The sequence below is a fragment of the Rhea americana genome, unplaced genomic scaffold (assembly GCF_003343005.1).
Source record: "Rhea americana isolate MKP2758 unplaced genomic scaffold, rheAme1 scaffold_22, whole genome shotgun sequence".
Lineage (NCBI taxonomy): Eukaryota > Metazoa > Chordata > Aves > Rheiformes > Rheidae > Rhea > Rhea americana.
Genome location: NW_028186329.1, coordinates 5,464,337 through 5,491,144, shown reverse-complemented (window position 1 = coordinate 5,491,144; position 26,808 = coordinate 5,464,337).

Here is a 26,808-nt window from a genome sequence, read left to right as displayed (position 1 = left end):
TTTGGTTTACATCTTAGAACAGCCTTGGAGTGCATGAATGAGATCTTTCAGATGAAACTAAGCCAGAAGATGTATTTCARGAGTGGACATAACAGGTGCCACATTTAATGGGTGTTTGTTGCTTGGGACCTCGTTGGATCTAATCCAAAGCAGAAGCCTCTACAACTGTGTGTGGATGTCAGGTCTCAATAGCAACTGTTTGACCCTACTGATTTTATTTGCTCCTGTTGCACCACACTACTTGTTAATGTAAAACATAATCTGCAGCTGATACCAACCAGTATCAGCTCTTCCCCATTTGTTCCCAGGCAAAAGGTCAACTGCTGAGCTTTGCCTACACTGAAAAGAGTTTTTGTGCGGACTGTGCTAGGGGAGCAGTATCAGTGGATTCTCTTCCCTAATTGTATCCCAGCAATAGGGTGATTAGGGATAGGATTCATCTGTCTAGCAACTGCCAGGTGAGGTACCGTGTGGGGAACAGGACATCTGTGTAGAACTGGCAGATAACATGCAGTTTTTTTTTTAAATTAATTATTACTTAACTATATTATTGAACTCAATTGATTTGAGTGCAAAATGACAAAGTAGTTTTGGAAGAGGTAGTTGCATTCTTCCTAATTGGGGAAAAATAAGCTCTTAATGTGTGCATAAAACAAGAATTAAGAAGATACTTTGAACACAGGATGTATGGCGTCTGATATTTCCCTTGTCTCCAAAAAGTTGAGTATGGGAAAGTATTATTAGTCCATCATCAGAAACACTGGCTCTTGCATTTTGACATGTCTAAAAGACTGTATGTACCTATTTATGAGGCTGCCATGTGTGAGGATTGAGTTTCTTATTTTTCCAGTGGGACAGTCCTGGTTCAAGTGAAGTACCACAGGAATGAAATATATTTTTATATTAAAATTACTTGGTTCCTAACTCAAACATTCTATATTTTCTGTAAAGTAGGTACTATTAGCAGTGAACTAATTAAATGTCTTGTTTTGCTGAAATCTGCTTTGTAATATATGTGCCATCTGTTAACATTGCTCTAAGAAAACACTGTAATTCAGCTCAATAATTACAGCCTTAATCATTTCAATTAGATCATATTTCTCCTTTCTCTTTATAAAAATGTATCAAAATAAAAAGACAATTAATATTATTTGAACAAAAAGATTGCTGCTGATGATGATAGAAGTTCTGCTTTTATGAATATCCTTCCCATGCATTCTTAAAGCCACAATAATCTATAGACTTTGACTCAATTTGGGAGTATTTCTCACTTGATCTGGAATAATGATTCCATACCATGAGGAGAACAGGTTACCCGAGTGCTTTGTACACTGTGCTGATTACAAGTCCAGTCAAGTGATCAAATCCACATTCAGCACAATGTCAAAAGGATCTCAGAAATTATGCAAGAAAATGGAAGTATAGGGAGAGATCTACTGAAATAGTGCAGTCAGTGGTATGAATTCACTATCAGGAGACCCCATCAGTGGTGACAGCCAGCCATGCTGCTGCTTGTAAACCTTCAAGTGTCTCAAAACTTGTTGTGTCTCACATATTTCTATCAGAAGAGCATATTGAATGCTGATTATTTTAGTAATTTGAAATGTTTTCCTTACAATTATTTTTTTGTAGTTAGGGCTGTACATGCATTTGCTCTTATGAGAAGTCTGTTTAAACAGATCTTCCACCTTCCTGGTGCTTGTCTCTTTATGTTTATTGAAAGCCTGTCCATTAGTTCTGTCTGCTAGAGTACTGTCCTCTAGGCAGACTAGATCTGTTGTCATATCTAGTCACATATTGTAGAATAGGTCTTTCTTTCATTATCATCCTAATATCATTGATCCAGAGTTATTACAGTTTGAATTATCCTTTATTAAGATATTCAGGGAGAGAAACGGAGCCACCACCACCTCTCCCATCCTGGAGGTATGACCTGAATTGTACACAATATTTTAATGAGAGGAAAACAGAAACCCATTTCTTTAACACTAGTTGGAGGTTGGTTTGGTTTTTAGTTTGCATCCCTTTCAACTTGAAATACAACTGTAGAAGATTCTTACCTGTTTCAGTAGCGTAACCTTTGTAAGGAGAGCTATCAGTTGACTGAGATCTTTCAAAAGATGTTTGTGGTTTTGTTCTTGTTTGATTTTTAATCCCAATAAGTTTATATTTTCATTTATTGAATAGTCAGTGAACTTAGATTAAGACTAACTCCATGATGTCAACTTTATTACTGTTTTCAGAAATAGTCATATATTCCTTCACTTCTTTTAAAACATCTCTGTTTTTATACAGAAATTATTTACATAATATTTTATTTCTGTCACTTGTTTTTCTAACACCATTTCAGGAGTTGGCATCTTGTTTCTGAATCTCAGCTCTATGTGGTAGAATGTTGGACAATAGATAAATAAGGCTACTTCTGTGATTTAATTTATGACCTAACTCTGTTGCAATTATTAAAATCAAGTAAATAATTTATACAATGAGTTTATTAATCTGTACTTTATGGAATAGCTCTGAAAAGACAGTCTCAAATTTTATAAAATATTCAGATTTGTTTCAGTAATCTTTTATGGTGTATATTACACTGTAGTGATTATGAATATTCAAAATTAAAGATGTATTCCTTGATAGAGTAGATCAGACATATTGGATAAGACTTTTCTCTTTATTTTACATAATATACAAACTCATGCTAAAATTTGCCTGTGTAAATTTTGACTGCTATTAATCTTTGGAGATAATCAGCCTGAAAGTTTTGCTTGCAGTGTGTTTTTTGGTCAGCAAAATTTATGTTAACTCAAACACCAAAGTGGCAAAAATATAGTTAGAGTAAATTTATCTTAGGCCCATCTGGTATTGACTGAAGTCAGGTGATAGCTGTGGCTCTGGGGAGGTGGAAGGACTTTAAGTCAGACTCTTAAAAATGCAAATAGATTCGATTGAAAAAAATATGTACGTATTTTTGTTAGCCGTTGGTCCCTCGTGGCTGTTATTCTCACTGGCTTGTCCTGTGGGAAGAGGTAGTGTAAAATTGCGTGTATACATATTTTCACAGAGAGCATCTCTGCTTCCTGGTTACAAGRGAGGTGACTAGGGAACTTGAAGCTGGACGCCTCCTTGGAACCTCGGGGTGGTGTTCCCTGCCATCCACGGGCTTGTTAGCCTGGGCTTGGCCCTGTGCCGGCCGTCTAGCTGCATCGCCTTTGGTCCGTAATTGTCTGCTGCTCAAAAGGGTGAAAATGCAGGCAACGTTCAGTCCCATCTAGCCAGAAAGCATTGGCTAAACGGAGCCAACTTTTATCAACCTTTCTTTTTTCACTTCAAGACATTGCCTTAATTCTGATATGACTTTGTTAAGCTGTTGTAGAATTGATCCTCGTTTATGTCATGCGATCCCAACTGTAGCTCTCCTTTACTTTTTTCATTGCTACATACTAATTTGGAATTAATATGCCATCTAAGAAAAGCTTTTCCCTTTCATTAGGAGGCGTTTCCCCAAAATGATAACTATGCTGTGTATGTATATGCACACACATATAAGAAAGGTCTTTTCTTTATTTTTGTCCATTTTAGACATTTTCATCTTTGGATATTCCAGAAAAGTAACTCAACCAGCAATGTCAGTCTCTTTTCCATAGGAAATTCTTATTGCATATTTTTGAATTGCATGCCTTTTGAATGAGTTCAGGGAACAACTGCCCTCAAACAGGTCATTATAATGCTAATAAAAGCTTTGGTAATATGTAGTGAAATGCAAAGTCATCCTTTTAGAGGTTAGCAGTGGACACAGAAGTCAAAATCATAGAGTAAGATGTAAGACCAGTGAACTCCAACACACAATTGCAGAAGTCATGTGCAGCTTAAAAACTGACAATTTATTAGAGTAAGGCAGTTGCTTTTAGTTGAAAAAATAGTGCTGTGCAGAGAAAGAATGCAGAAAATCAAAACAAAATGTGAAATATAATTATCCAGAGAGAAGAGATGAGTTTCTTTATTTCTAAATTTTAGTCAAAATGTCCTTCAATAGTCAACAGAAGCAGTTAGAATCACTTTCCGTGTTTGTGTTATGTCACACATATATGATAKGGAAAGTATCTTCTGATTTTTATTTATTTCAATGTTTACCATTTTGTCACAGAATAGTATAAATGTTTTTCAGGAACCTACTCTAGACAAAACCTTGGCACGGGCCTCTAACRTAATACCTTGGCACCTAAACAAGATGAAATGATGAGCAGAAAATGCAAGTGCTGCCAGCATAAAGATCTGTRGAATATTGAAGATTGGATGTTAGGGAGAGCTTTACCTCTGGATCTTGCATCTGTCGCTTGTCACTTTAAGAATAATAACAGATACAGAAAATTGATCTTTAAGCAATGGTTTTGTAGTTGCTCAGAATTTATAGAAGCTTGTGCTTCTTTTACAGATTGTAATTGCCCTTAAATTCTTATTGAATTTGTAATTATCCCATTCAAAGTATGCAGCGTTAGATAAGAAAAAAAGGACAAATGCCTTTGAACATAGTGGCATTTTTACATAAAGAAGATAGTTGATGAGTATGCCGTGTTTGAAAAAAACAGATTGAATATACTTGAACAATTACTTATTATTACTCTAACCCACTCCATTTTTGAGCATTCAAAATAACTGGTTTCATTTCAGGGACTCCATCATGTACATATAGTCAAAACCTCATTAATAATTAGAGTTTGCAAAATTTCATCAGTAGCCTGTCTTTTTGAACCTTTGATATTTTTTTAAGCTCTTTGTGCCTAGAAAAGCAAAAGTGTTGTAGTATGGTTGCAGGAGAAGGAGACCTTTTCAAAATGTTACTTCTTAGAATGAAATTAGAAAAGGTTCTTGATTGTTTAAATGTAGATTTGGTAGAATTTATACACCTAGAAGATGCAATCTTTGCACAGCTACTTAATCATAGACAGTGTAGTGATGATTATGTGTGGTTGTGCCCCCCAAATAGATACAGAGACACGGTTCTGATGCCTGTGCACCCAGATGTATGGGCTTTTGGCTGAATACGACTTTCTTGACATCCTTCATGTACCTAAGGCTCTTTGGAGTTACAAGCTAAGCTCTTAGCTTAGCTAGAGTAGGTAACTCTACCTGAAGAGCTTGATGATCTGAACTTGAGCAATCTTAGCATACAGTGACAGYACTGGAACAGCAGGCGCTGCCTCCTACACTCTGAAACACTGCCAGAAGAGTTCTGCTTTTCCTGGTCCATATTACCTAATGATTAAAGAAATTGTCCAGGGATGAGAGAGAGATCTGAATTTGCTTCCCTTTCAGCTTGAAGGAGTTTAAATCCACGTAGTCTAGGAGACTGCCTAAACTACAAGACTACGTGCAGGAAATAAGGGATGGAAGAAGCAGCTTAACAACTTCATATTTGGCCCTGTGGAGCTGAAATGGAAGATTAATGAGCCTAAAGGAAGGGAGGCAAAACGGGTGTTGTTTCATCACCTAGTGATCTTGAGGAGAGGACATTCTGGTCTTGAGCCCTCATCCCAGTATACTGTATATATGATTTCTTTGTTAGACTGAAGCAGAAGGCTCAGAGAAGAAATCAAATTGAGCTGAATGCTGTAAAACTAGGTTGCAGTGTTTTCTCCCAAACCTGTGTTCACTTATGTCCATTTATAGATCTTCAGTATTTAGCAAAGCGAGGAATTTGTTGCTGTGCCACAAAATGTGAGCTACAAAAATCTTTGCTTTCATGCATCAACAAGGTATTTTCTGTAAAATTTTTTGACTTCTTGCCTTTAGTCTTTGGCAATCCATTATTTGCTTACTCAGGACAACAAAAAACCTTGGGTAGCTCTAGAAGGTGTCTATCATTGCTGTGCTATGAACAAAACTCCCTTGGCACAGTAAAAGCAAATCAGACTTAATTTGCAGGATAACTAGCAGTCCGGCTGATCTCCAATAGACCATGCATCTCAAGAGAAGAGTTCTAATTTAGTGAGATTCCCTGCCAATTTTCAGATAGGAAAAGCACGTACGTAAGGCTAAACAGTCTGATTTTGTTACTTAGCTGCAGAAGCTTACTTCAGGTATAGAACTAAAATGAATTTTATATAGTGGAAATTCCTCCTCTGCCATCTTCCCCCCCCCCCCCAAAATCACGGAATCACAAAATGGTTGATGTTGGCAGGGACCTCTGGAGATCATCTAGTCCAACCCCCCTACTCAAGCAGGGTCACCTACAGCACGTTAGACAAGATCACGTCCAGGCTAGTTTTGAATATCTCCTGAGAAGGAGACTCCATAACCTCTCTGGGCAACCTGTTTCAGTGCTCTGTCACTCTCACAGTAAAGATTTTTTTCCTCATATTCAGGTGGAACTTTCTGTGTTTCAGTTTGTGCTCATTGCCTCTTGTCCTGTCGCATGACAGTACTGGAAAGAGTCTGGCCCCATCCCCTTGACACCCTCCTTTAATGTATGTGTAGGCATTGATAAGATCGCCTCTCAGTCGTCTTTTCTTCAGGCTAAACAGGCCCAGATTTCACAGCTGTCCCTCGTAGGGCAGGTGCTCCAGCCCTCTGATCATCTTCGTAGGCCTACGCTGGACTCTCTCCAGTGACACCATGTCTCTCTTGGACTGGGGAGCCCAGAACTGGACGCAGTACTTGAGATGAGGCCTCACCAGGGCTGAGTAGAGGGGCAGGATCACCTTGCTTGACCTGCTGGCACCAGTCTTCCTAATGCAGCCCAGGAGACAATTAGCCTTCCTGGCCACAAGGGCCCATTGCTGGCTCATGGTTAACTTCTTTCCTACTAGGACTCCCAGGTCCTTCTCTGCAGAGCTGCTTTCCATCAGACCAGCCCCCAGCTTGTAGTGGCACATGAGGTTATTCCTCCCTAGGTGCAGGACCCTGAACTTGCCTTCTTCATGAACTTCATGAGATTCTTCTCTGCCCAACTTTGCAGCCTGTCCAGGTCTCTCTGAATGGCAATACAGCCTTGTGGTATTATCAGCCAGATATATCTCAGCTTGGTATCATCAGCAAACTTGCAGGAGCCTCCTGGACTGTTTGCGCCTAGCTGTGTTCTTTCCAGCAGATATCAGGAGGGGTGCAAGAAGATCCTCCATAGTCATGTGCTGTACAATCTTCTCTGACTGCATGCACCCACTGGAGGCATCCTGACTTGAGCTGTGTGTTGCTGACTACCCTGTTTCTAGAACTCTCCACTTCTCCTATCTTTCCTAGTTTAAAGCTCTCCTTACCAGGCTGGCCAACCTATTGGCAAAGACACACATACCCCACTTAGTGAGGTGGATCCCATCTTTTCCCATCAGTTGTTGATCTTCAAACAGGGTTCCATGGTTGTAGAAACTAAAAGCCTGTTGCTAATACCAGTGATGCAGCCAGTTGTTAACTTGGAAAAATCCATCTGCTCCTCCCCCCATCCTTCTCCCTCTCTGGCAGGATTAAGGAGAAAATGACCTGGGCTCCCTGACCACCATTCCCAGAGCTCTGAAACCTTGTTTCATGGTTTCCAATTTGGCCTTGGTATCATTAGAGCCCACATGGAAGAGCAGCAGAGGGTAGTAGTCCGATGCACGGACGAGCCTCGGCAGTCTCTCCATGAYATCTTGTATTTGAGCCCTTGGCRGGTAACAAACCTCTAGACTTGGCAGATAGGTGTCTCTATCCCCATCCGCAGGGAGTCACACACAACACTCACTTGCTGCTTCTTCCATGTCTTCTTGCAAGGCACAGGGTCTATCAGCCCAGTTGCTTCCCTTGAATCTATATCCAGCTCCTCCTCAGCCTGGAGGGCACTAAACCTGTTCCTCAATTGCAAGTCTTCAGGAGGAGTAAGAGCCTTTCTCCTCCTATGAGAAGTGGCCAGTTTCTAGCCTTCTTCTATAGTGTTATGATGTACAGTTTCACACGGCACAGAGCCCTCTAGCAACTCCACTGCTGTGGGGGGTCAGGACTCCTAGAGTCGTATGGTCTCCCAGAATACCCTGTTTGTCTCTTGCTCATCTTCTCGGATGCTGTGCAATCTACTGACTTCCTCCCGTCATTCCTTTACCTGACATCACAACTCATCAAAAGCAACACACGCACCTTCTGCCGGAGAGCTGACTGTCAGCCCAGGSCTCATGGAGAGGCCCCAAGCAGTCCCTGCAGCCTGAGACCTGCAGAGCTGCATCTGCTCTCAGAGGGTCTGTCTGGGTTGAARCCTCTCATGCAGTGACTCCAWCAGCTACTGGAAAATGTGTTCTGTGGCATCATGACTGTATCTGGGGCAGCGTACGCTCCTAGGATAGGACATGAAGGTGCCTTCTTGTGCTCTTCTGCRCGAACTGCTGCACAAAATGCTGTGTCTGTTCACTGCCTCTGTTAGCTGCACTCTGCAAAAAGCTCACAGGAAGATGGGAAAGAAAACTTATTTTGTCATAAATTCTCATGTATTTTGCTGTCATAATCTGGTTCCAGTCATGTTCCACGCTGTTAACTCTTTTTTACCTTCACTTATGTAGAAATAGGGAATGAAGTGAGAGTAGTTATCTAGAGCGAGCAGATTACGTTGCTTATTAAGGTAGTTGTTTACATCTCAGGGATTTTATTCTTTTGCATTGAACAGTGGTTGAGATTTGACCTTTTTCCCCAGGATGCTGCTCAAAGACCCTAGAGCATTAGTAGTGAATTTAATAAACAACATAATTAAATGTTTTCTGTTAACAATTACATAATGTAATTTCAATGTCTCATACACCAGTATACATATTAATTTCACTTTCAGTCATCTCAATTTAACAGAAAAGCTTTCATGTCTTGATTTTTATTCCCCTGCCATAATATTGAAAACCTGTGTGCAAGCAGCATATCCTTGTGAACAAACCATGCCAATTTCACAAAAAAGATTTAATTTTGGTTGCACATCACTACATGCATTTGAATAAGAAAGGCTTTRCAAGTGATCTTTTGTGTTGGYATTGTGTAACTRTGTTAAGAAGRGGGTATGTATTTTGTGACAAATGARCGCTGTTAACCAAAGGACCAGGGTTTTGCAGAGGACTGAAGTTGCTGCTGCCAYGGTTCTGATTCTGCTCTTTCTGCCTATCARTGAGAAGTAGCTCTATGAGAGGTAGCAAGCAAATATTTGGGTAAATTGCAAGTGCAAGAATGTTAAAGGTGCAAAGATGTGGTTTCTCTCCTGGGTGCCTTCGTTCTGAATCCCTTTCTAAAGGGCTAGAACTCTGCTGGTTGCTTCTCTTACCTGACAGAAATTCTCCTTTTTACTGCTTTCCTTTCTTTACTCCTATCTCATTTGCCCAATCTACTCCTCAGATACTATCTCTGTTTCTGAGCTTTTTAGCTTCCAGTTCTGCTGTTGTCTTGCTGGATGATAAACCGTTGCTCACTTGCATTGCATTTTATTGCTGTATTTCTGTATCTTGCTCTGTGCTGTACTCTTTTTGAAGCTCCCGCTCACACCTGTTCTCTAGCTTGCCCTTGCAATTGGACTTTGATCGTGGATTCTGTATTACTAGCTTGAACTGTTGTAATTTTCCTCTTCCTTGATCACAAAACAGAATTTGTTCTTTGTTACAGTTATGAAGACATTTTACCAATGTAATTTGACAAGTCCATGTGGTGGATTAGGCATACTCATCTGAACCTTGTGTTTCTTAAATACCTGAGGGACTTTACCACCTGTTATCCCAGATTGCTGAAACAGTTTGCCACATAATACTTCAAGTCATTACTAGTGCTATTGAAAACTCTGCGTTTCACAGAATATGCAAATATACAGTGATCCCATTAAGACCTGTGSGTACAGGGCATATTTCTGGCTCTTAGGCTCTAAATTGTGATCACTGATGAAAGTTAGAAGTGGTCCTACCTTTTGGCTATGAAAATCTGATCAGATTTATTGCAAAATACCACTCTGGTGTTAGCTGAGACTGCTGTGAGTGCTGTTGTCTCTTCTCTGCCTTGCTTGCTGTGCACTCAATTGCAGGGAATAGAGGTGGGAAGAGGGAAGCCCATCTGTTAGTTCTCTTGGGCTCCGGGAGGTTCGGAGAGAGCAGCACTGAAACCTCACTGAAGCTGTGTATGTTGGGGGTCCAGCAGGGGGTCCTGCCTGCTTTTCCTCGCTGAATATCCAGCAGCAGGTGGGATGAAGGAAAAGGAAAAGCGGAGCCTGGGAACTAAACCAGCTCTGGGACTGAGAATAGTCACAACGTCAAGAACTTTCTTCTCTGCTGTACTCAAACACGTCACGTGCTCCGGAGAGAAGCAGGTTCCAAACAGGCTGGGTCTGTTCCTGCTCAGGGCTGCTGTTCTAAAGGGCTCCTTCAAAAGAGTTTTGGGCRTGGATTTGGTTGTATAAATCTTTCAGACCTGTTGTGGACTTCCCTGCGAGTGGCAGATTAAATAATTGTATTAATTACTGACAAAAAGTTAGAATTTTGTAAGGACAGCTGCTTGTAATACTCGTTCCCGGTAAAGGTTTTGTTTGCAGCTAGGTACATAGTATTTAGGACATTAACTTCTTAAAGTTAATGCTGCATCTCATATTTGTAGCCAGGCTGCTTTTTCTGTAATAAAACTAGGTAAATTGGTAAGGATTTTCTGAGGAAAACAGTATTTCTAGGTTTTTACATGTAAGTATGGAAGAACAAGATTAGTTTGAGTCAAATCTTTGGAAAGAACTTATTTCTCCAAAACCACAATTCCTAATTGTGTTTCTAATCCACTTAGCGTGAGATAAATGGAATAGTTTCCCTCTTGACAATTCTTTAGAATAATTTTACAACCTCATTCTATTTTAGAAGGGAAAAAATATCTCYCACACAATTGCTAGGAGTAAAATGTACATTGAAAGGCTAAAGAAATACTCTTAGTTGCACTGTGGCAAAGACACTTTTGTATACAAGCCATTGCAAACAGAGAATGACTGTGAAAGACTTAAACATATTTGCCTATTCTGTGTGTGTTGGATTTATAGAGGCTAGCTAGTAGCAGGACTCAGGAGAGGCTTGAGCAAACTCAGTAGAGTAAGCTCACCTATTTTAGGTCAGCCACTTCTAAGCAAGTACAGACTGTGATATTTTTCTATGAGCTTGTAATTAAGGAAAAGTTGAGCAAGTTTTTATGAGGGCAGCCAAAGAACATCAGTGATCTTAAAAGAAACAAAACAACCTCCCTCTGCCCTCACAACTATTCCTTAGAGGAGAATGGAGCTCTGTTTACGTGAAATGAGCTGTAGGATACTGATTTTTACCTTGTCATCTTGACTGGTTTTGATGTAGACTACATAAATTTCCATCAGTTGAACTTCATTATAGCTTAATTATACTTTACTTGCTTTACTTTTTTTTTCTTCTTCTTTTTTTTTACTTTACATATCTGAAAGAGAAATACCTGATTCAAACTCGTATTAGATTAAAAGAAATGCTTGCATCAAATTCAGAGGTTTTTGGATCGAGATCTTGTAAATTGAAATATATTCTCTTTTATAATAAAACCAGAAATTTTAGATTTTGACCTACCCTGAAATAATTTGGATTTATTTTGTTTTTCTCAATGTTTTCTGTTTTATCTCACATCTTACATTTTTCCCCACGTAATTACTGATTGAAAGAGTGCTAGAGCAAAAGCCTAGGAGGTCACTACAACTTTAATTTCACTGTTTCCTTAAGAAAACTAAGAGTTAAACTCAGCCATGTTTTGCAAGAATTTTTAGTGATTCTTCTGGGACTAATCTTGTGCAGCGTCTTTCACTGGAGCTATTGTAGATAAGGGAAAAATATTTTTAAAGCTGGCAGTGTGGGTGCGAAGGGTTCTGATCCTGAAGTCCAGCCATCTTTGGTTCGTTAGCCCAGCTAGTGCACTGAATAGATGGGACGACAAGCAATTTTCTGTGGAAAACTAGACCAAGCCCGAAACTCCCTACTGAGTTCCCTTAATCGTTTCGTACTTGTAATAATGCTGTATAAGCAACCTGTCTAGACAACCTGTTGTACCACAGGCCCTGTCTGCTGACTCAGGACAACAGATTTTGATATTTGTTTAAACCCATTCACTTTGTTCTTCATAAAAATGTTGTCTTTAGCTTCCTGGGGGCATTTAGCTTATGAAATACCTGCTTTGAACAAGTATTGTAGTTGATCTGACTTCAGGGTATGAACACTCACTGTAAGGAGGACATGGGGGAGCTATTTCTAGTATTATTTTATGTGTTTGTGTTACAACAGATATCCCAGTCATTGTGGTTTTGAACAACCAGTAGTAGGAAATAATAGTGGGTTAGCCTCAGCTACATAGACTAATATGTAAGGAGACAGATGAACGCCGGGTGGCTGGTGAGTTTTGGAAACGTGATCTCAGTTCTGCATTTCCTTTACTTCTGAGGGTACAAATCCATCATTCTTGAAAGACGGATTGAGCCCAAATCAAATGTTTTAGGTAACGTTAACAAAGTTCAATCTGTGGGAGTAATTATGAGAGTTAAATACCTGCCATCTCTACTGATTCTGGAAAAATGAACGTTCAAGTGAACTTTGCTACTGCTGTTCTCACCAGTTTCCTGGAGTCTTTTGTACTTTGTTTTTCTTTGCTGCCATAAGTACTCTATTGCTTCTCTTAGAAGTACTTCTAAAATTTTTGTTGTAAATGAGTTTATCAATAGACAGAGCTTTGCTGTCATGACTAGCCAGTGAGAAACGTGAGGAGTTTATGATTTGGGTTGAGCTGTTTCTCATTACACCCTGTCATAAGATGTCTGAAAAGATTGCACTGCTTTGCTTGTCGTTTGCATAGTTACTCCATATCCATATTGCAGATTACTGATCCAGAGAAATGGGGGGGGGGAGCAAAAGAAATACGTAATCCTTTTGGAAAATGCTGATTATTTGTTTTGACTATGTAGTGTTGACCACGACACCATTTCATTAATTTTTCAGTGCTGCTAAAATATGCGTGTCCTCTGTAAACTGCAGAGTTCGGGCCTAGATTATAGGCACTTGAAGTACRCTAGCAGAGTTTCTAGAATTTTCCTTTTGCTTATAAGGGATTTAAACAAATATGATCAGTACGAACATTATTTGTTTGATAAATATTGAAAACTGAATAATGGTAGAGTAAGACAAAAGGTTGAAGCTAAAAGTAAGTGTCACATTCTGGCAAACAGCAGAGTTCGCACTGCGATGGTTATGAATGGGACGGTTTGTTTCAGGGGTCGGCGCACGATGATGAATGAGAACGATTTCAGTTCTTTAAGAGCTGTGGGTGTCTGAAGTGATTCAATCGGCTATGACATGACTGATAAAAATTAGAGCAATTCAGAGAATGTATAGCAAGTTCTTGGAGCTCAGCCAGGCTGAATACAAGGTATATTACTCTGAGAATTCTCTTTTTATGGAAATAGGATGAAAACGTTAATGGAGCAAAATCATAAAATTGTTACTTTCCACATAAAAAAAAGGAAATTCACTTTCTGTTGTGATAAAAGGGAATTAAGAGTTGCAGTATGTATAGGCAGTGGATGTTGATTCATCAACAATGAACAGACCTGTTTCCAAAACAAGTAATAGTGAATTCAGTTCATGATGGAAAAAAAACTATTACATAATATCTCAAAGGTGATTGTATGAGTATTTTACTGCCTTCTGAATGCAGAGTTAGCAAAATATTATGGGTTGTTGATAGACTTAACAGTTTACGAAAAACGATGGAAAAACCCAACTCCTTCTGTCTCAAGGTTCGTGGAGGAACGTGCTCAGAACAACAGTACTTCTGGWTGCCAATTTGGGCAAGTGGCTCTAAAAACCCTTCGTTACACAGCCGCAGCCACTTTTGCAGGCACTTAGGAGCAAACAGCAACAAGGGATTGGTAGGAACGGCAGTTTTCTTGAACCGCTGCAGCAGCTGAGACTTCTTAGTCACCGAGATGCCATGAGCTTTAGCCACTTGTCTGTGCATCACTACAGACTCCAGAAGTTTGTAGTCTGTACCTGTGCTACAGGTGTGTAGACCCAGAAATAGTGGRTTTGATCCACAATGATTGATATAATGTCATTTTCTTGAACTTGAGATAACTCTGATAAATGGTCTCAGATTCCGTAGACTGCTAATTCTGATGAAATCAGTTAGCTTGGCACAAATACCTGTTCATCTACAAATGATGTTACTTACCTGTGTTTCATGAACAGCGTGACATTTTCGCCACCAGCTCACTTTATTATTGAATAATGCAAAAGCTCAGTTTCTGCCTTAGTGATGATTTTAAATAATATAGAGAAGAATATAGGTAGAAGTGAAATGAATCTCGAGATATCACACACGCACACAAAAATCTAGCTTGGTTCTTTTGCTTTTATGGCTCATGTAAACTAAAAGTAAGTTAAAACAACTTAAACTCTTTATATTCTCTTACAGACTTTAAGTACCCTGTCGCTAGCAGAAATACTTACATTTCTAATTCTATCTARAGTACTAATTCCTAAACTATAGTCCAAGAGATGATTAAAACAGTGCTCTGCATAACCATATCAAACAGAATTTGCTATAGTTTTCCAGTTAAAAGATTAGTTATATAGCTGTATGGCAGACTACAGGTCATTTGGGGAAATGGTAGTAGTTGTTGATCTGAACTGCTTGAGAAGTATTTTGAATTTATTGAAGATATACGTCTGCTTCATCAGACTTCTGTGCAATTAACTGAATGAAAAAAGCCTAACAATTATGAACATTTTATTCTTCATATATTAAAAACATTCTTTGAATAGTACACAATGAAATTTATTGTTGCCTTGTAACTTTCTGTTTTAATGTCTTTATCTGGTTAACTGTATAATAAATGCAGCTTACACTTCAGCGTAATAATTCCTTCCAAATATAAATTGTCATATATACTACTTCAATCAGAAAAGAACAGCTTTAAAGAAASAAAAACCCAGTGTTTGACTATATGATATTCAGACGTTAATGCAGACCAGTTTTGGGAAGTACTGAAAATCTATTGGGAAAGCAGTGTGTGTTGCTTCAGTCCGATCAAGTTCATCCTCGAAGTAGTTTTCAGTTGACAAAGGTAGAGTTACTTGAAATTATAAGGGAAAAGAAAAGGTTTATGTAATGGGAAAAAAAGGCAATTAAATGTTCTTAGAATAGTCATACAAGATCATTCTCAAGTTTGATAACAGGAAATAAGGGAAGTTACACTGGGAAAAAATATCTATACTAGGATTTTCTAACACTGCTGAAAAGATGTTATCTGAAAGTATGCCTGGAAGTACTTTGCTCTTCTAAGCATAGCACAGAAACCTGATGTTCATTATGTACTTTAATTTTTGAGGAACAGAGCCTTAACMTGTACCTCAGTTCTCACCCTACCTAAAGGAGTAAGTTAAAGAGCAATGTATTTTCTAGGAAATCGTACTGTGCTTGTATACTACAGTTGGTGATCTTTCAATAACTCTTTTAATTAGAGGAGGAAAAAAAAAAGTGTTCTRAGTAGTCTGAACCTTTCCTGTTTCACTAATGCACCTGAAAAGAAAGCAATTAAAAATCCTGTGTGTTAGAAAAATGATACACATTAAATATGTGACATCCTTGTTAAAGACATAGACCATGTAACTTCTTACTGTAGATTTGTGATGCAGTCTTTTTTGCAGAAGTAGCCTTCTTCTGTATTTAAATATTTTGCCATATTTGCTATGAGCATGCAGATTTTCTCTAAACTGAGATATTTGCTTTCTGTCCGTGTGAGAAAAATAATTGACATGCTTTGTTCTTGTGTCAGTCGTGCTTCTGCTTCAGAAGTGTCTCATTTACATTGCTGTAATCTCTAAGGAGCTAAAATAAATCTTTCTCAATAAGACGTGTGATGAAAAWATAACTTGCTAAAGCATTCCTCCCGGTAGAGAATGTAAATATTTTAGTTTAAAACTGAGCCAAGAAGGCTTTACATGTAAATAATGCTTTATGTAGTAATTCTGTTTGCCTCAGACATAGGTGAAAACATGGGACAAAGGAAGTAGGCTGGAAAGTAGGATGCAAATATGTTTGTTATGGAACGTGTGCATGTTTATATGTCTAGGGCGTAAGTATAGGATTCTAATCTGCACCTTTCTGGTGGGAGGCAGTAGAATCCTTTGCTGCAGTGTGGGACTGTCTTCATTAAAGAACTAAGAGCTCTCATTCATTCAGACCTGCCTCTTTTTCTTGTGCTCTTAGGCCTTCAAATTCACTGTCCAAACACAACAGACTTAAGTCTAAAAATAAATTTATGAATTGGCTGAGTTTCTAAAGTAGTATCCCTGAGCTTTAACAGATCAGTTCTTTGTGACAGTATGAATAAGGTAAAAATCTTGTCCAGCGTGAGCTAGTCCAGATCTCCCAGGAAAATAGTTCTTGACTATTGTAACGCTGAGCTGTCTCATGGAATATACTGGGTCGTATGTACGCTCTCCAGGCTGGCCTGAGCGCAGACAGCTCGGATCAGAGGTCCCTAGGAACATGACACCTTCTCGGGTCTCAGCAAACTGGTGCTTGTGTGACGCTGTTTAGTTTGCACTTAAGAGATGTTCAGGCAAAGAGGCAGGGAAGTRCCGCATTACAAATCTAGCTGTAAGTCAGATCACTGCGATGCAGTCTGGAGGAGACCCCAGTGAAACGCGTAAATTCTCCACTTCCCATCAGACCATCAGGTGAAGAAACCAATCCCATTCTCTTCTTTTATCTGCCATCTTCTGTCAATAGTTTCTCCAACCTGCTCTTGATTGCTTGACTCTAGCTCCACAGGTGTTGCGGAAAAATAATCCAATTACATTGATCTTAGGCCTCAAATCTGGCACTACTCTTGTAGCCTTCTGTATTTGACTAGACTCTTCTGATACCTAGTGGCAATATTTGAAGAAAAGGAAGGCCCTCTGTCACGTCATTAAAGGAATGCCCTGAAGATTTTCATTGCAAACAAGCAGAATTTTCAATTTCATTAGAACAAGAAGTAAATTACACTGAGGAAGGTGGAGACTGAAGCCGATACAGGCGGATTTAAACGTACGTTTTCAGTCTGGGTGAATTAAATTGCTTATGACTAAGAGCTGATGATTGATGCTTGACAATACTGAATATTGCCAAGCTGACGCAGGAAGTCATTTTCTCGTACRTTTTGGTTGCTGATTGCTTGTCCTTGTAACGGATCCTGTCTTGTGCATAGACAAAGTACAGCCAGTTCTGCCTCCTGGTACTGACTGATCACCGGTATTAGGTGGGAGCGGGTGATCAGTAGTGGCCTGTGCCTGTGAGACGATGGGAGCCAGGAGCTGAAGTGTTCCCGAGCTGCAGTGGACCAGACCGTTTTGTGCAGGATCAAACTGGTATCTTGCTCGTGTGCCAGCGCGTGAGTTGTGGCACTGCACGGAGCGATAGCGGCTGCTCGTGGCCTTGCAAAGCCCGGGGCTGCAGAGGGCCTGTCTGATCCGTGGGCCCTGGGAGCCAGGAGCCGCTGGTTTTGCGCAGAGGAAAAATACTGCCCTAATTAGTAACGTGCCAATGTTAATAAGGGGCACGGCTATCTTTTCCACCCACTGTGGCAGTGAAAACCTTTGTACCGGTTTTGGCTGTAACTACTGTGATGTTAAAAATTGGATTATTTCTGCTGTACAGATAAATACCAACTTTTTATGCAGAGTGACCACAGATGGTAGAAAATAGCTCGTAGGATTCACAAGTGTTTGACCACAGATGGCAGAAAATAGCTAATAGGATTCACAACTGTTTGGTTAGCCCAATTAAAATTATTTTGTATGAAAAGACTTGCGGACTAATACAAATTGCTTTTGACTGCAAACTAGATTTTTGCGTGACACTGTTTAGTTTGCGCTTAAAAATGCTCAGGCAAAGAGGCAGTGAAGTACTGCTTTACAAATCTAACTTTAAGTCAGATCACTGTGATGCTACTACTACAGTAATACTATGTCTTCTTGAAATGATTCATGAATTAGTTTTTTTTTTTTTTAATATTACATTGACTCTACCTATTACTGATTCTACCTAGTCAGATTTGATTTCAGAGATCTTTAGCATTTATAAAACCTCTGCTTTTGCAAAATTGATGTTCAAATTCCTAGTGACTGCAGTGGAATCTAACCCATCAATTTCTACTCTCAAAAAGAAGATTTCTCAAGGAGAAATAATAAAAGGAACGTTATCAGGAAAGTGTATATATTGTTTTAAAGTAGTCCAATTTTCTGTTGTAACTCTTGTTACAATGTGCTACTTGATGTGCTACAATTACTTTTTAATGAAATAAAGTATTGTAACTGGAACATAAAAGACATGACATCACAGCTTGGATTCCGAGAAGAAAATAACACATGTAAAGATTTCACAAGAAATAAACTAYACTATGAACATTTTTAAGAATTATTAATGCAGGAAAGTTATGGGCTCGTATTCCACACTATGTGTCTAGGATTTTAGTGCTTGAAGCTGTTTTCCAGAAAAAAATCATCTCAAATTATTGTGGTTTAGTTTACTGGTAAAAATAGGTTTAATGTAATCACTCTACACTTGTTACTTCCATTTGAAGGAGTTGCAGAATAGGGTTTATGAGGCTTTATTTAGTATATTGTGTTGAAAACTAGTATTGTAATGGAGGGCGGAGCTGAATTAATTGCGTGTTAAATAAGAAGGCAGATCACTGTAAACTTTTCTTGTGCATCTGGTTTAATTCTGAAGGAGACAATAAGCATTTGGATCAAATACCTTAGAAGAAAACTTCATCTTCTGCATTCCTTCTGTCTTKTTGCAGAATTAGTCCTTAGCTGTGTCACTCCTTTCTGCACAGGTGGCTTTAAGCTATTTTGTGTTTATGCAGGTTCTTAGGCAGATGAATGCTCTTTCAGCCTGCGGGTTGTTTGCAAAGTGTATCAGATTCTAATGATTTTCTGAAGGCCAGTGCTATTCTGGAGTCGGCAGAGTGCAAGAGCTCTCCCGTTGTCAGAAGAGTAAGAGCTGGCAGTGAGAGCTGTGCTGTCTTTTTTATGAAATTTTCCATACTGAGTGCATGCTAGTGGCAGTTTTGTGTAGTATAGGCTGGCTGTGTTTTAAATCAGAATATTTTTTTTTTTTTTGATTTTTATAAAGCCTATGAGGAAGTAATATGCACTTAAGTAATCATCTTGGATTAAGTATAGTTTCTTCTATAGCACTCTCAATACATCTCTCTCTAGTTACTAGACCTTCTACCAATCCAGAAAAATTGTAAAGCAGTATATGACATCGAGTTTTTTTTTTTTTTTTTTTTTTTTTTTTTTTTTTTTTTTTTTTTTGCATGACATAGAAGAGATGATCAGGTAATGTTTAGCTCTAGGGAAAGGCAGCTATTTAAAATTACAATAAATTTTATATCAGATAAAATATTATGAAACTGTTTTGCAGAAGCGGTATGTTTTCAGCATTCAGACACATACGTGCATGTCTATCATTAGATAAATCTTACTTTTGCCAGTTAAAGACCATCTATTTTGGTGAAAATAGTATTTTYCTATACATCAAGTCATTTGCTTTATTGTCACAGTGCTGTTCATTTGTTGTGTCACAATTAATTCGAACCTACTATAATTAGAAATACTTAAGTGAAGCTATTTTTGCAGGCTTTTTAGAGGTGATGCGACTGTCAATACGATTTCAGTATTTTTGGAAGATTAACAACAGTCACCCAGAGAAAGCTCATAATAAGCTGTATAGCCAAACGGGGTAGAGATGGCGTGGTCCGATTCTGTCAAAATCGCACCAATTACGTGATCTACTTTCAGTGTGTCTTGTTACTTGCTRAGACTGCCCTAGCTGTGCTTGGCTTAACAACAGCTTCTGCCACCCACCYGCTCAAGGCAACGCTGAACTCCTTGCTAGCTCCTTTGAGGAGCTACAGGGGTCACCTCATCTTTGAACCACATTGCTGGCTGTTACTTTAGACCCAGATGATGCTGAACGGAAAGCATTCCCTTGAGGCTCTGAGTAGGAAAATAAATGCGCTACTTGCTTTGTCTCTGGAAGGATGCTTCTCCACCAGCGATGTGTAGGGAGAAAGTACCCTTAYTGAGCTTACTGTGTGACTTGCAGTCACAAGGGATACTTCATTTTGAGGCATGTGCTACTGGGCACCGCCAGAGACAGATCCTGAAATGGCTACGTGATTAGTTTGTGGTGATATTTCATTAATTTCCTAATAGCAATGTTAGAATTCCAAACTAGAAGACCCAGACCCCTTACTTTGTTAATACTCTCTTGTTATAAAGMCAATAATGAAGGTGCACAGTCACAGGCTGGCAATCCTTGCTCTTACTTAATTTTCCTTGCAAGTGCAGCTCTATCCTGGATCATCCTCTCGTAAAGAACAGAGAAAGAAAATTTAAGTTGTGTAATTTCTCAATTAATTGCAAAGGCTGCAGCAAAAATGAGACTTCATAGATAAGACATTACCTCATGCCCTCAGTCAGCATACATTCCCTGTTCTTTTGCTGATCCACCAAAAATAAAAATAGGTAGATAATTATTTGATACTGAATCCTACAGTATGTCAGATAATTACTTACTGTATGTACCCACCAAGTAGACTATTGGGTAAATTTTCAACTTAGTTTGTGAACATGCATTGAGTAAGAAAGAGAAGAAGGGGGGAAGATGATCTACAGAGTTCATAAATTTTATTTCCAGAAATAAAGCGGACCTTCAGAATGCTGTGTAGAAATGTGTGCTGTTTGCCTATGTAAAACCAATCTTTGTGAGCAGTCAAGCTTCTAAACCTGAAAATTATTTAGAAATCTTTAGTTATGTGAAGCATTTCCTCTCAGGAAGTCTTTCATGTTACATGAAGCATTCCTGTGCTGTTTTAAAACCTACAGACTAGACCTTTTCAGAGAGTGCAGGTGGCACTGACCGAGAAGTCAACATTTGTTTTATGGAATGTGTCAGTGTGTAAGCAGTCAGAAATAATACAGTTGAAAATATATAATCCTTTGTAATTCTTTATATCTTATATAATCCTTTGCAATCCCTTTTATATTACTAGGGCCACTAAAGGCAGGTTCAGTTATATACTATGAGTTATTAAAACTAAGGGAAAAAGTGGAAGGTGCTTACTAATCAGACTGAAATAACAAATCAGGGTGGCTGTGACTTGTGTGTCAATGTAGCTGTTGCACTGGGAAGTGCTATTTTTATTTTGGTAGACCAGAATGTTTAAAGTACACTTCTTTAAGGTAGAAGCATCATCCTACTCAGCATTTAGCTTTAAATGTAGCAGATGACCCTCTCCCYTCCCCTCCCCTCCTGTGCCTTGGCAGATCCATACATTTGATACTAGTATTTCAGTTTCCAGTGATACTTAGACAACAACGACATGAGAATAGCCATCCTTTTTCGTGCTGAGGCCTAAAGGCTAAAATGAGTCGAGAGAAAGTGGTAGCATATCTAGTGAGTCTTCATTAAGATCTGTGAAAACTTTTAGCAGCTGCTATGTTAGCATATTGGCATATGAAGATGTTATTGCTTAGTAGGCTACGGTATGAATTTATTAAATATCAAGTGTTTTGTATCAACTACCCATTCAGGTAATGTCTATTATAAAGGCAGATTGCTCATCTGTCTGCCATTAAAAAAGCCACAGCAAATTCCTTTGCAGGAAATAGAAATGATTATGTAGCATCAAATAGTTAACTGGTAAGAACCTGCTTGTGCTACCATACTCTGAACTCCATATAATGTTTTTCAATTCTTTTTCTGGTAACTTTAAACAGAAAAAGGCTTATGTCCTTTCTGCCCTCTTTTTGAATCAAAGGTACTGTTTCTCAGCTGAAGTTATGATGTCTTTCTATGTATTTCTTCTGTACCTTCTGCTATTCCTTGGCTTTTATCTGTCCTTGAGTGAAAAAAAAAATGATTCTGATATTAGTACTGCTGAGAGTCAGAGAATTTTATACGTGAAGATCAGATATGCCTTCAGAAATTTAACGTTTGTGTTGCTCTCGGTTTTTACATGAGTAGTTGTAAAGGGCTCTGAAAATCACATTTCAAAAGCTAAATAGAATATAAATTCAAATAATAATAATAATGCCTTCTAGTTAGTCAGTGTGAGCCATTTGTAACAGAACACAGTAGTTTGAATGTTAATTATACTTCTTTCAATTATAAAATGTCATGCTGTTAATCAGAACGTAATTTACATAATAAATGCACAAAGGGGATGTAAGTAACAAAGAAGTATATACCTGACTGTTTCTGGTCCCTAGTGCTTGCCAAAGGTAAATTAATATTGAAATAATAGCTTCCAGCCATTATATGCTGACTAGTGCAGACCATATTAAGGGAGTTAAATCTTAATTCTTTATGTCCCTTGAAAGTAAAGAGTTAGGCACATCTGAGGGCAAGAATTACTAATAAAGCTACTTGAAAAATTATTCTAATGTAACAAGATTGTCTGCTGGCAGTTTGGGGGTTGATTTTATTTTATTTTTTTAGTGAGACAACTTTTGTACAGGAGAAAGCTAAGTAACATACTAAAGACGTTACTGTACATACAGGATGTAACATTTGAATATTCAGAGCTATGCAGTTTCAGAAATGCTTTTATGGTAAATGAAATTATATATATATWTTTTTAAGTGAATTGCGTATCTGTACTTGTCATTTGACTGTTTCAGCAGGAGCTCTACATTCTCCTTTCTCTCTACAATTGTAGTTGGTCTCAGACTCTGTAGTAGGTGAATTTACTTAGTACTCCTCTGAGAGGAGCAGTGGATTAATCTAATGCAAACTAAAAGATCACAAAGCAAATGATGCAGCTGTGGAATTCAGTGGCAACTTGGAAATGGGCAATGCTGTAAGACATCTCTTCATTTATTTATCTTTATAAATAGAAGGATGATCTTGTAATTTAAGAGGTGAGGAAAAAGTGGAAAGAGGCAACTGCTGAGGATGAAACAGCAGATCTGGTAGGGTGGACATCCAAGTAATGCTGTGCACACAGCAAATCTGCTCTTGTTCTGCTATGCAAATGCAGGCCTGACRAAGCCGTTCCCGTGTGAAGCGCAGAGTGGTGTGGCACGGTCTGGCCCCCRAGCTGCGCTGGACGCCTTGAAAATAGGCCTCCCTCTGGCAATCTGGCTATGGAGTCACACTGAAATACACAAAGATGACGTCCTCTTGGTCTGCTTCAGGAAATGTAAAGGAAGTACAGAGGCCTTAGAAAACGGTTAGGTTAGGGCTCCGACTGAACAGCTTTGTTAATGGTTAAAGAGTCGGTAACTTGGCTCTTCGGGTTACTCGCTGCATCAGGAGAACTGACGCAGGAAAGAAAAGTGGACCAAATGTCCACTGCWGGTGTCCTGGTGCTGCTGATGCTCTCTCCGCTAGAATTAGATGACTTTCTTGTCCATAGCCAGTCAAGATGATACTCGTTGTTTTATACTCTTTCTAATGATGAAACTACACTCACATTTTTCCAAATGGTAGTTTGTGGTATAAATACAGTGTAACTTTGTGCTTTGCAGTTCATACTGCACTCATCCTGTTCTATTGCTTTTTCAATATTTGTTTGTATTAGCATCTTGCAATTGGTGAATTAGGATGTGTTGACAAAGTGGTAATTAGCAGGGCTCACTCAACAAAAATGACTCCTTTTGTTGTGAACATTTGTATTTTAAAGTTTGGAAAAATGTTAACCATGTTTCATAATTAGTAACTGTGAACTTTGGGATTCAGATACTACTTGTAGCTTTCTGATATATTTCAGCAAACAAAATTACTCCAAATAATCCTATCCAAAAAAATATTAATAGCACTAAACACAAAGCCCCTTTCTGAAATTCTCACTAACACTAGATAATATCTAATTACTTTCAGAGAAAGAAAATGGTTTATTTATGAATTAAAATAACATTTACACTGAGAAAAATGCTGGAGCCAGGCACATTAAATTCTGAAGTAGAGACAAGCGTATTGCTCCTTTAACCTTTGTAAAAGTGGTGTAGGTAATGAAGGCAAGTCTGTTGCCAATATTACACTGCTCTGTCTGGGACTGAGGCGGCAGTCAGTACGTTTTTTTAATACAGTATGTATGATTAATAATGAAACAAATCATCGGGCCCTGTTTTTACATGCTGCTCATTCTATCTGTTTTATTTCAAGCAGGAGATTCTCTGTCATCACCTTCAGCAGGCAGCTCACTAGTTTTTCCGTACATTTTAGCAATATAAATGCTGATCCTTTGAAAAGTTTGTTAATCTTTTAAAGACTGTCTTCCTTTGGGCTGCTGATTTTATTGGCCTGTTGGGTGTTTGCATGAAAAGTCTTTTACCATATTTCTAAAAAATCATGTGGTAGAGGATGTCAGATTATATATGAATTCAAAAACATAAATACTCATCGTAATTAGAGATTCACCTTTCAGAGAGTTCCCTCTGTGGCCCTCTTCTGCGTATTCTTCCACGTACAGAGCTGTGATTCATGGCAGGAGACACTCTGCGCGTGGAACAAGTACTGAATGTCTAAGTGTTTGCTTCATTAATTTCTTCTATACAGCAGTCTTTATTACCAGAGTAGCTTAACTCTGTATAAACTTGGTAACTTCAATGTTTAAACAAAAGAAAGGATCAAAATGCAGAAAAGCAGACGCTGCTTTCTCATTTGCCTCTGGTTGTGTTTTTAAATTAATATAGCCATTTCCACTTCACTTGGCCTTTACCTCGTAGCACCCATCAGTGTTACGGAAGTAGGCTCTTTCGGATTCGGTGACTGATGAGAAGATGAATTCTGTGCCCTGGTGCCCACTTGTTTCTGAAGGATGAGAGTGAAGGTGAGAGTTAGCCTGGTTGATGCTACCACTCAGCCTGGTTTTGGATGGGGGGCCATGTGGGAGGCTTTGTCTTGGGGAARGCTGTGTGTTGTCAGTTGGCAGTTCTTACTCTGAATGCTATCTTAGTTCATGTCATGTTGTGCTAAACTGCTTCCAGCCTGTGCCTAGACGCTTGTAGTGGCTGTGTTCAATGTCTTGGATTGGATTTTTATTTTTTTTCTCCCCTTTTGAATGGCTTTCTCAGATTCAGCCATTATAGGAGGTGAACTGGATGGTGCTGTGAGCTGATGAATTGTCTGGCTTGTCCTGTACATAGGAAAACCAAGGCTGTCGCACAGTTAAATCCTGGAGGTAGATAGCAGGCTTAGGATCTAACAGCACGATGGTGTAACAAGTATCTCTTCCAGCAGTGCTTGAAATAAGCTATCCATATTGATATGGTGTCTTTGTTTTTAACTATTTTTAAGAAAGGCGAGAAGAGGAACAGCACTTACCCTTTGGACATAATCTTGCTTAGGCAAGATTAGTGAAATCAGATACTGACCAAGGAGACAGCAAACTGGCTGGCTTGTGTCATGCGTTTCTATCCTCATTGGAGAGAAGCAGCATTTGGCAGCCTGGTTCTGCGTGGTGAGTCATGCTCTAAGGAGGTTGTGGGATAGATCACATCCACACACTTTCTGATGAAAAGTAGCTTTTCCAATTTGCTGGTTCCAAAATGTGAAAAGATCCCAGAGCCACGTGGTTTCACAGTGGCACAAATATGGTGTTATGTATAGAGAAAAATTTTAAGCAGTTTGTGGAGGGCGAAGGAAAGGGGGAAAGAGTGAATGAGAATCGTGAAGGAGACATTTGCCTTAGGCTATTTTATGAAATAATAAGGTTCAGCTTACCTCCACGAATAGCCCAACCTCACATTATGTTTTGCTTGTTCTTTATAGTTTTGTTATTTCTGTTTTGTAAACATAGGCTCATTTCCAAAGATCTAGTTCTTACAAAAATTCAGAGCAGCTCAGCTGTCCCCCAGAGTGWGTAATCAACTGTTTACTTCCCTTTCATCCCAGTCAGTGGCGTCTGATGGAAGAGGATGTCTGTGGTTCAGTAATAAAGAAACTTCTGGGAAAGGTCTCATGCTGGTGACCTTCTGTTTACAAAACCCCACCACAATGCTGTGGGGAAGAGGTCAGTTAGGCAGGTATCTTCAGCGGCTCCCTATCCTGCTCCTTCAGTGAAGATGCTGAGTGTGGTGTCTCTTCTCTCCCAGTGGGGACCTCAGCTGCAGCTGTGCTGCAGATTTGGCAGATTCTATGCTAGACAGCTTTTGTCCCCTTCATCGAGTGAAAATGGTGCTGCTCTGGATCTGTATCAAGTGGCCTTTGCTAGGGAAGGGAAAGGCTGGGGACAGAGGCCTCCCCAGCCAAGCTTCCTTTCCTATCCCCAAAACTGAGTGTGACCTTGGCCACTTTATGTAGGAGCTTTTTTTGCATGTAGTGAATTTGGAGCCTGCAGGCCAAGGAAGCCCACGCTTCCTCTCAGAGCACGTACGCAGCAGTTTGCCTTCCCCGAGAAGGCTGCATTAGCACAGTGTCTGTCTAGGGGGTGGGTGTCTCAGCTTGGGGGTAGAGCAAAGAATTCTGCATCTCAGAGCTGGCCCCTCAGTGGACAAACCAGCAGCACAGCCACTCTGCTGCGCTTGGGTGCTGGGAGGAGTCAGGACTTGGCAGGGTCTGAACCAGGTAGGTTTGCACGTGATGTGCAAAGAGAGGCTGACGGRGGTGCGTTTGTGGAGCCAGAGGAAGAGGACGCTAAGGGGGGAGTCGTACTGCCGTCTACAGCTACCTGACGAGTAGCTATAGAAAGACAGTGCCAGACTCTTCTTGGAGGTGCAGAGCAGAAGTACAAGAGCCGATAGATACAAGTTGTAGTGAAGGAAAATTGGACTTGATGTTAGAGGAAAAAAA